Genomic DNA, 10,412 nt, shown 5'->3' on the forward strand with positions numbered 1-10,412 from the left:
TGGTACAGAGAATCCAGACAATTAAATGAGCAAAAGCTAACTGTATAGAATATGAACAGTCATGATTTTTTTTTTTTTTTCACTGAGCTTAGTACTGGCAGACTACAATGAGAGTAGAAAGCTTTTATCTGGGTGCTAAAGAAAAATAGGTTCTTGGATCTTAAACTAGCTGAAATTGGGTATAATGTGGACTTCTGTTAGAATGTAATCTACATCTGCATAATTTTAAATCCTTTGAGAAGTCCCATTTTTCCTGCTTTATCTCTGAAATTTTGCTTTTGGATTTTTGGAGTTTGTTTTGGTTTTGTGTTTTGTTTTCTTTCCTGTCCAGTGCAAACAGGAGATTTTAGGCGAGAAACTGGGACTTTGATTTTCTTGTACCAGTCAGCAGTTTTATTCCAAATCTCAAAAAAACCAAGAGACTGCAGATTTTTATTTTTTTTTAAATACTGTAAGTTTGCTTACATACTTGTTCTGTCCCAGTTACGCTTCCTTTGATTGTCACAGAGGAAGATGCCAAAATCTCCACGTGGTGGCTGAAAAAGCTGCCCTAACTTCCCAGGCTGGGTGCTTGTGTTCTGCTCAAAAAATGTAAAAGTCTTAAAAATCACTAGGTTTGAGGTTTGCAAATTAAGCCCCAATTAAATGTGAGTTTTCTCTAGGTAAAACTGCTGTATTTGTAGAAATATGGGACTGTAGATGTTTGCAGTGATGGCAGGGAGTGTTATATGCAAGTGAGGGGAAACAACAAAAAAAAGTTCCTGCATCTAAATTGTCGAATTATGTTCTGCTTAGATATGCCCTCTGGAGAAGCTTCTGGAACCTCCAGTAATTAATGCATTGCCTGAAAAAACGAGGAAGAAAAGAAAGAAAAACAACACATGAGATACTACTTTGTAGTTTTTTTCTCCAGTGTTTACCCAATGTTAGTCACTGCTTTGGAATTTTGTTGGAATTTTCATACTTTAGTTTGCTGCAAAATTAATATACTATAATCTACTGCCACTGGGGTTCAAATCCTATTCAGTTGTCAATGGGGCTTCTCAAAGTATACACACCCCTTGAAAATTTCCTGCCCGTGAACTTCAAATTTAACCTTAGCAGTAATAGAAAGCAACGTAGCTCCAGTAACAACCCCTACCTGAGGCTGCAGCAAAGAGAAATCAGGACGTTTCTTTCTTCCAGTGGGAAAAGTCCAGCCCAGAAAACAAGGGCCCGTGTGCCCGTGCTGCCAGGGCTGAGCTGGGCACCACATCTTGCTCTGCGCTCTCTCTGAGACAAATCTTGTGAACAACCCCCAGCAAAGCAGCGTGGAGACAACAGTTCTGTGACTCCCAACAAATGTCCCAATAAAGTTGGCTGAAGCACTGGTAGCACCCCGTGTTTTTGCCACCCTGCTCTGCAGCAGGCACAGGGCAAGGTGGGGCAGCCTGCAAAGGGGTGCCAGGCACCCACATGGACCCCTTTTGGAGGGACCCAGGGCAGGGCTGTGTTTGCTTGCAGGGTGTCCATGCTGCTGGCACTCTGAGGGGATTTCCCATACCTGCTGCTGATCCTTATATCAAATGCAGAGTTGTACTTCATTGCTATTTAATTTGCTGCCCTGTGTTAACCTTTAACGAGTATTTTTCCTTACTAATGTTTGGTTTACTTACGGTGTGGCTGCTTGTTATGAATTTAAGTTTCTTCTGTTTCTTCAGCTCTTCTAAACTTCCACCATTCTTGTGGGAAATAAGTTTTTCCTCGAGTCCATCTTTAGTATTCCCTGCTGCAACTTCTGCCTGTTGTCTCTTGTCCTATCACTATGCTTCTCTGAGAATTTTGCCTTCATCTACTTTGCAACCACCTCTTGGTGTGTTGAAGAAAGCAGCTGAAACTCCCTTGGCAGTCTTTTCTCTTGGCTGCACAAACCTCCTCTCTTCACTCATCATGCATTATAGCCCTCTAAGTCTCTTGGTGGGCCTTCATTGGGGGGTATCTCCAGTTTGTTGTCAGATCTGATGGACCCCCTCTGATGGGCACAGTCCTGCAGATACAGCCTCACAAGCAATGAAGAGAGGGAGAAAATTGCTACCTTCAAAACCTCTGGCTGCTTCATGGCTGGTTTTAAATTTCAAGAAGTTGAGGCTACTGCAGTTATTCTGGAATATTCTCGATGGGTTTCTGTGCCTCGTAACTTTGTTTTCATATTCTAATTTTTCAAATTGCTTTTCTCTTGATGTCAGAAAAAAAATCTGTGCAGCTGTGCAAAATGTGCTGCTTTACTCAACAAGGAAAAGATAAAACTAGCTTTGTGCAAAGTTCTCTTGAATACAAAAAATAAAATTAAATGCAAGGATTTCTCAGTAATCATTGCTTAAGGGCTTTTTCTGTAGTGATGCACTCATGATGATAACAAATTATTTTGAATTATTATTTTAAAAAATATATATAATGTGTGGATCATGTTTAATGCAAAGATATATACCTTCTTTTCTGACTCAAAATAAGTACCTCAGTGCAGAAAGGGGCTGTGGAACTCAAGGGAATGTGTTGTGACCTCCACTTGGTGGAACAATAAATTGTCCTAGAAAGGCAGGCAATGGAGGCAGAAAAGATTTGTGAGCTCTGCCTGCAGTAGAGAATGGAGTCAAAGGGCATGACTACATTGTAGTGAAAAAAGGAACAAGCTCCCAGCATCATCCACTGCTTACACACAGGCAGAGTGTTTGAGTGCTTTGAGTTTTTGCTGTTTGGACTGATGTATAATGGATCTGTTCTTGGGGATCATATCAAAGTTCTAGTGAAAGAGCAATGCAAAGTGCTTTGCACCCCCTTGTCTGAGGTGCTGGCTGGATTCCTGAGGCAGGGCACCAAACCTTAGGTTGAAAACCTCTTAAACCTGCAGGTAAGGATTTTGGACAATGGAGTTTCTGATCCCAAGGAGGGCTGAATCCAACCAACTTCTTTCCCCTCCTGGAAAAAATAATTAACTGAGAGAGTAACTATGACAGAAGGATGAATGGAAGATAATGTGTTTTCTGAGTTTTCTTTGTCTGTTGCTAAGAGGTCTTTAGATAACCAGGGTGGCAGAGGATGTCCATCAGTTGGTGGTGTAAGGCCCTCACAGTGATGAAAAAACTAACTTATAAAGAGGAGATTTTAACTTCTTTTCACCTTCTTCCATGGGTTACATGGGTGTTAGTGGCCCTTAATCCGGTATCCACCTGTTTTGAAGAAACCTCCTTCTGTCTTCTGTGTTGCTGTTTCTTAGTGGCCACAGGATCTTAAGCATGAGTTCACAGAAATGATGGGTTGACACCTTATTTCTGAATGGTTGTTTACAAGGACGAAAAGAAAGCAAACCCTGCTTTCCAAAATGGTTTAAGAATGCTACTTCTCTTTGATTTCTCTTTGATTTCTTCTTTGGACATTTTAATACCATATTTAGCTTTGCAGTCTCAGTCAGTCTGGCTTTAAATCTGTCATTTTCTTAGGCCCAGACCCTATGGGTTTATAATAAACTTATTTTTTCTGTCTGATTCTATATCCTATAATTTCTTTGCTTTGAATCTTGAGGGGTCTTTTTAAATTCTAGAGGGATAAATGCATTTACCTAGTCTGAAGTGGCCTGCACATTGGAAATCTGTGTTCTTTTGTACCTTAGTAACAGATTTTCACAGGAGGGGTGTGTGGGGATTAAATCAGTTACTACAAAATCAGTTTAGGTTATCTGGACTTATCCTTTTTTATTGTCATGGTAAAAATAATTTAGATCTTGTGAAGGGTGCCAGTCTTGGAGCTAAGCTGATTGTTCTATTATTTCCCAGCTCCTCTCTCAGCTTTTCAAAGACATCTGCTCTTTTCTAATCTTCCATAACTCGGTTTATCAGATAATTGCTAAGGCTTCTAAGACAGTGAGAGCCACTTCTCTAGATATCCTTAGGTGCTTATCAGGCTTGTCTAATTTGAGGATGTCTAATTTATTTCATTACGTCTAACTTATTTCATTATTCTCTTTTTCTTTCTCTGGTCCCTGATATCTTTTCATTGATACTATGTGCATGAACAGCCTCATCTTTCTAAAGAGCCAGTTCATCTTTTTAGGTACATTAAGTACTATTTAGAGAGGACAGATTCAAAATAAGTAATAGGCAATCCAGCTTGACTTAACTTGCTGTTTCCTTTCCTTTTGAAAGTATTATCAATGCTTTCTTCAGGCCATTCAACAAGGTAGGAACAAACTGCAGAGAGTTATTTCATGTTATCCTGTAATTTTCTTCCTAAACTGAATCTCATTTTGCACACATTCCTTCCTTATATGCATGTATTCTTTTACATTCACTTCAGCAAATAGAAAAGATTTTCACTCTTTTTGAGTCCTTTTTCTACTTGAAATGATGCACACCAGTGAGTGATCACCAGAGTGGTTAGGAGGCTGGAGACCAGGCCCTGTGAGGAGAAGCTGGGAGAAAGGGGTTTGTTCAGCCTGGAGAAGAAATATTAAGTGAGATCTAATTGTTGTCTCCCAGTAAAGAACAGGTGGCTATAGAAAAAACAAAGCCACTTCTTGAGGAAAAGAATACAACGTGCAGCAAGGGAGACTCCAGTTGGACATGAGGAAAAAAATATTCCCTTCAAGAGGAGCTGAGTGCTGGGGGAGGTTGCCCTGAGGGGTGGTGGATCTTCATCCTTGGAGATCTTCAAAACTTGCTGGGGTGAGGCCCTGGGCAGGCTGATCTAGCTGGGAAGTGAGGCCTGCTTTGAGCAGGGGGTTGGACCAGCTAGCTTTCAGAAATGATCCAAACCTTAGTCTTTTTCTGATTCTAGGGTTAATCCCTGGGTGAATGCCTTCAGGAACGAACAGACACCCACAGCTGCCTGAGGCTCTTCTGCTCAATGCATCTTCAGACACTCTCTGTCTATTCATACATCCCCATGCTGCATTTAGCAGTGAGGGAAGCATGTGCACGTTTGACTCGAGTTAAACCAGAGTGCAATGGTTTAACAACACTCACTGGATCCCCTCCTGACTGGGGGCAGTAGTTTAGTAGTGCTAGTTCTTTTCATCTACTGTCATTCAAGTTAATTCAGTGGAACCTGCCAAGATTCAGCATGAATAACTTTATCACTAATTCAACTATATCATAAATCAGAGGGTAAAAGAGGACTGAGTTGGAACTGTTGATGAAACTGTTAAGGTTAGATTGGCTTGATAGAAATGAGCCTCTACCTTGGCTTTCTGTATCACCGTACCATGTCACTTCAACCCCACTAGAGAAGGTTGAAGGCTGGTGAATTGTGTCCTGTATTTCAAACTGCTGTGTTCCTTGAAGGAAGCTGCGGTACATGAGTAATGTGAGGCATGTACAGATCTGAATTGTTCCTGTTTTTAGTAAGTCATATGTTCAGCTGTAAATGTTACATTGTCTCTCGGGGCAAGGGATGAGTTGTACATGATGACTATGAATTTCAGAGAGAAAGGGCAGATCCAAGCAATTTTTAGGACGTTTTCATCTCCTCCAAAAAAACCAAAACTGAAATGAGGGCAGGATGATCTGGTTACTAGACAGCCCAGGATAGCCTGTGTTCCCTTTGACTTTGGCCAGGAGATGGCCATCCACCCAAGCAAGCACCACCCCAGCACTCTGCCCAGGCCTGAGATTTGACCAGAAGGGATGTGAGACATTTCCAGTTGTTGCAAGAGGCGAACTTCGTAGCGATGATAGGCTCTGAATGAGGACAGGATCAGTAGAGAACTGGCCCCGACCAGCACAGCTGCTGACCTGCTTCAGAATGAGCCCTTTGCCGGTCTCAGGCCCCACCTTTTATTGGCCTTTGATCTTTGAGCATGCGCACTTGGGCCAGCCCTAACTGGGCACAGGTGAGGCTGAGCACCGACTGAGCTCATTACTCGGCAGGTCCTGCCACCTGTGGCCTACATCCAGTTGCCATGTAGTAAAATCAGGGGGTGCAGAAGATTCAGTTTCTCAGGTATCTCATGTTCAAGAGGAAACCTCATCAGCCTGTGAAGCACTGATCCTGGCAGGACTTCAGGATGCTTCAAGGAGTCTGGGAAGTTCCTCTCTAGGAAATACCAGTTGAAAGTGTGACGGAAGTGTTTGTGTTGTTCTAGGTGGCTCATGAGAGCATCTCAAAAATAAATGGTCTGTGGAGAAAAGTAATAGATGCATGTGCTGATGGGCCTCCAGGTGGTCCCATGGGATGTCAGCCCACCCCATGGAGGTGCTTCAGATGTTCTAGAACATCTTTAAGAGTCAGAGGTGATGTTAAGGTAACTGAATCTTACTTCTCTGTGTGTGGGACTTCAGTATTTGGCTATTTTCAAAAGTAACTATGTTAATCTGGATTTTCTTTCTTTTTTGATTTTTATTTTTTTTTTTTTTTTTTGAGCAAAACCTTTTAAAGCAACACTGGTATGCCTTGCACTAGAAAAAAAGGTGAGCTAAAGTAAAATCTAGAAGAAGTGTGACAAATAACAAAAACAGTTATATCAACTGACAATTGTTTTGCTTCCTATGGAAATCCAGTTATTCTGTTTTTCACATCCAAATAGAATTTGAATTCACATCCAGTGTTCAGAAAATCTCCCATAATACCTCTCTCAAATAGCTCAAATAAAACCAAACTCTTTAATGTTTCTTTTGACAAACTGCAACAGGTTGTGTGACATGCCTTATTAAGAATTAATGTCACACAAAAAGATTTGCAGGGTTAAAATAATAAGAAATCTCTCATCATGCTATTGCAGAGACTGTGCTGTTCCCTCTGGGGAAAAATAGAGGGGATAATGTAACACTAATGGTGAAAAATATTTATTTTTCTGAGGAGCCTGAGCACAGGGCAGAACATTAACATTTTGTATTCCAATCTGTCTTGGTACAGCACGGCGATAGCAGGGTAATGTTCTTGACCTCTGTGAACTACATTGAAAGGAGAGCCGAACACGACCCAATTCTTCCCTGAAGTTTATATAAAAGCACATTAAATCAGACTTGATCTGAAAAGGTAAACATCGTGAAACAGGGTATTTTCCCTGAAATGTTCTTTGGAGCATGCCAACCGTCTACAAAAAGCTGACGTAATTTCCCATCTCTTTAGATTAATTTCCAGGCTGTGGTCTGTCTGAGGCAAATGAGGCTGTGTTTCAAATCAGTTCTGCCCACTGTGCTGAGAACATAGGTGGAAAGAGTGGGACAAGTTGGGTTAGAAAGGACGTGGGGAGGTTGCTGAGTGCAGCTCTCTGCACCATGAGAGGCAAGGCTGGAGCTGGTTGCTCAGGGTTCAGGTGGGTCTGCGGAATGTCCCAGGGCAGAGGGTCCACTGCCTCTCTGGGCAACTGCTCCAGTGTTTATCCACTCCTGAAGGGAAGGCATTCAGCAAAATGGAGCTAAACAATTAGCTGGCCCTTTACACAGCTGTACCGAAATACTGTGTTTTCCTAAAGTACATCTGTATGTGTTTCATACCAAAAAAACCCCAGCCAAACAAAAATAGGACAGTACATGGGAGAGTAGAGAGGTCTCTGAAGGAAAGAAGTGATTACCAACAAATTACTGTTGGTTTTCAGAGAGAATGTACAGAGATTTATACAAATGAGATCTTCTGTCAGGCTAGCTGCTAAAACTGCCAATGTAGAGACCTTACTGTGCAAAAACAAACAGTAGATGCTGATTGTAAAAAGAAGTCAAAAGTCTTAAGCAGCTGGTAAGGACACCGCTTGAATTTATGTCTGGTAGCACAAAGCAAAGCCTTCAACTCTTGCTTCCAAGCAAGTTCTGAGGACAGGAGTCCAACAAATGCCACAATTACTGGAAATCAACTCTCCTTGCCTCCAGACTCCTGACTTAGCTTGAAGGTGACAGAAAGATTGTCTCTATCTCTAGAGCTGCTTGCCCACTTACGTGTGGAAGATGCCTGGTAGCAGCAAGAAGTTGCTCCCACGTATGGCACGTGTAAGTGATGGCCCAGAAATGCCCTGTCAAAAGAAGCTGAAGCATACTCAGCCTGTGATAACAGCTCCACGTGCTCTCATTACATAAACCTTCTGCAGAGGGGGGATGACCTTGTTCAACATCCCGTTCAAAAACACTGTCTTCCTGCATCCTTGAAGGGTGTAGCATGGATCTGTAGGAGCCCAGGACACTGAAGAAGAAGAGCAGAGCAGAGCAGAGTGGAGTGCATGAGTGATGCTTCCGCAGAGGTGGGTGAGCAGAACCATTGGAAACACAGAATATGGATAATTTCCAGCAATCAGGGCACCTGCAGTGCTCTGCTGGCTTACGAGAAAGGCTCATATGGCCTGACTATGAACATACTCTTAAATGCTGTGCCTGCTTGTTCTCATGTGGATGTGTCTACACACAAGCTGCTCCTTGCTGCCTAGCAGGGAAGTGAAATGAGCCATGAGTTCCCTCGGGAGGCTGCAAGGAGGGAGAGCTGTGGGAAGGAGTGATGAACTGGGTGGGAAGTGGAAGGGTAAGGGAGAAGCACTGGGAGAAACTCGGGAAACTGAGAAAAATTGCTGGGAGGAGAATCAGGAATCCTGCAACATTTGGGACAATAAGTAAACGAAGAAATTGCAGCTGGCTGTAGACGAGAGGAATGTTGGAAAGATTTTGAAGATCAAATTTTCCAGTGCTAAAAGGCAAAAAGATGCACCTGGGGCACTGCGTGCATGCACAGCACTATAGCAGTGGCTTTCCAGGAGAGAAGAACACATTTAAGCTTGGATGCACTTACCGGTTCCAGCTCCTGAGGGAAATGCATCCAGACAAGAGATGATCTCTTGAGTGCTTAATGGGAGCAATTAAGGGCAATGCTAGCCCAGTGGTTTCTTAATGGCAACTGCATCTGCAGATGATGAAGAGAGGCCAGTTCTGGGCTTGGGAGTAATGGTTGTCTTGTGAGGATGGGAAGTACCAGAACAAACCGGTGAAATAAATAGTAGGTACTGAACCCAAATGGCACATTAAAGAACAGCTCGTTCCAACAGGCCCAGTTGGTGAGTGTTCAGGAGCTTGGAAAGGACAGCCTGATGCTGAAGAGCTGCAAATGACATCAGGTTATGGTATATAACACAGCATAAATAATGCACACTCTATGTTCTATGTGTATTAAATAGACATACTAAAATTAATTTTCTTGATTTAAATGTATGTTAATGCTTACGTTTCATTTATACTTTAAATTGTTTTAAATTTTTACTTATAATTCATTAAGTATATGTATTATAAGTTACATTACATACACTGTGTATTCCATATATATTGTTATATATTTATATAACTCATTGCATATTATATATGCATATGAAGATATAATTATCAATTCATAGATTATATACTATTAAATTCTGTAATAATGCCCCATGCTGTCTAATATTGTTTTATATATTATGTAATATAATGTAAACAGTTGCCATATATTGCATTATACATTCTATCTAGATAAATATGTAATTTATAATGTATGAAATAATGTGCTTTACATATTAAAAAAATTAACTTCTCACTGAGACATGATTTTGTGCTAGTGCGTTAAAGATATACAAAATGCTGAGTGTCTATTTTATCCCATTATTTTCACATTAAAAAAAAAAAAAGCTTTTTTTCTGGGTGATCCAGATGATCACAAGCCAGTATACCTTGTGCCTGTAACTGGCAAATTGGTTTAAGTGATCATCTGAAATAAAAAAACAAACCAACAAACAAAACAAAACTTAAAAAGAACACATAAAAGACAACATAATGTAATTCAACATTTAAAAACCTTTGAGGAAGTCCTTTCTTAGCAGCTATAAAAATGCAGAATCTTCTTATGGCTACAAATCTGGCCATGACACAGAACAGAGTAGAACTGAGAAATCAATTTTCTGGATGGAAAAAAAAAAAAAAAATAGAAACATCACAATGTTTAAAAATCTTAAGCTTCAACAGTTGATCAGCATAACATTAGATAATTAGAAATTTGGAAAGAGGGTGTGAACAGTGAATGAACAAAATCTGCCACATGGCCATTTTTTTTTTAGTTAAAACCATACAATATTACAAGGCAAGTCAAATGAAAAAAAATCTAACATAAGCTAAATGGAGGATATAGTGATGAACCACCCTCCATAGTGAATGCAAAGGAAAGTGCACTGAAGGAAACAGATAAAACTCTTTAAACACTCTCTTGGATTTTAAAAGGAGATCACAAATGTGGTGGTGAGATCTGGGCACTGCTCTGCACAGCTCAGGGAAGATCTCTGCTTGATGGGTGATTCCAGGTATATAAAGCATGGAGGTGTCACCTTGAGACACAGGCTGAGAAAATGTAACAATTCTTTTCTCTCTTTTTCTCTCTTTTTTTAACTTCTCCCATGAGGTACCCTTGAAAGAAGACAACAGCCAGCAGGCCATGATACTACT

Source organism: Heliangelus exortis, chromosome 2 (assembly GCF_036169615.1).
Source record: "Heliangelus exortis chromosome 2, bHelExo1.hap1, whole genome shotgun sequence".
Classification (NCBI taxonomy): Eukaryota; Metazoa; Chordata; class Aves; order Apodiformes; family Trochilidae; genus Heliangelus; species Heliangelus exortis.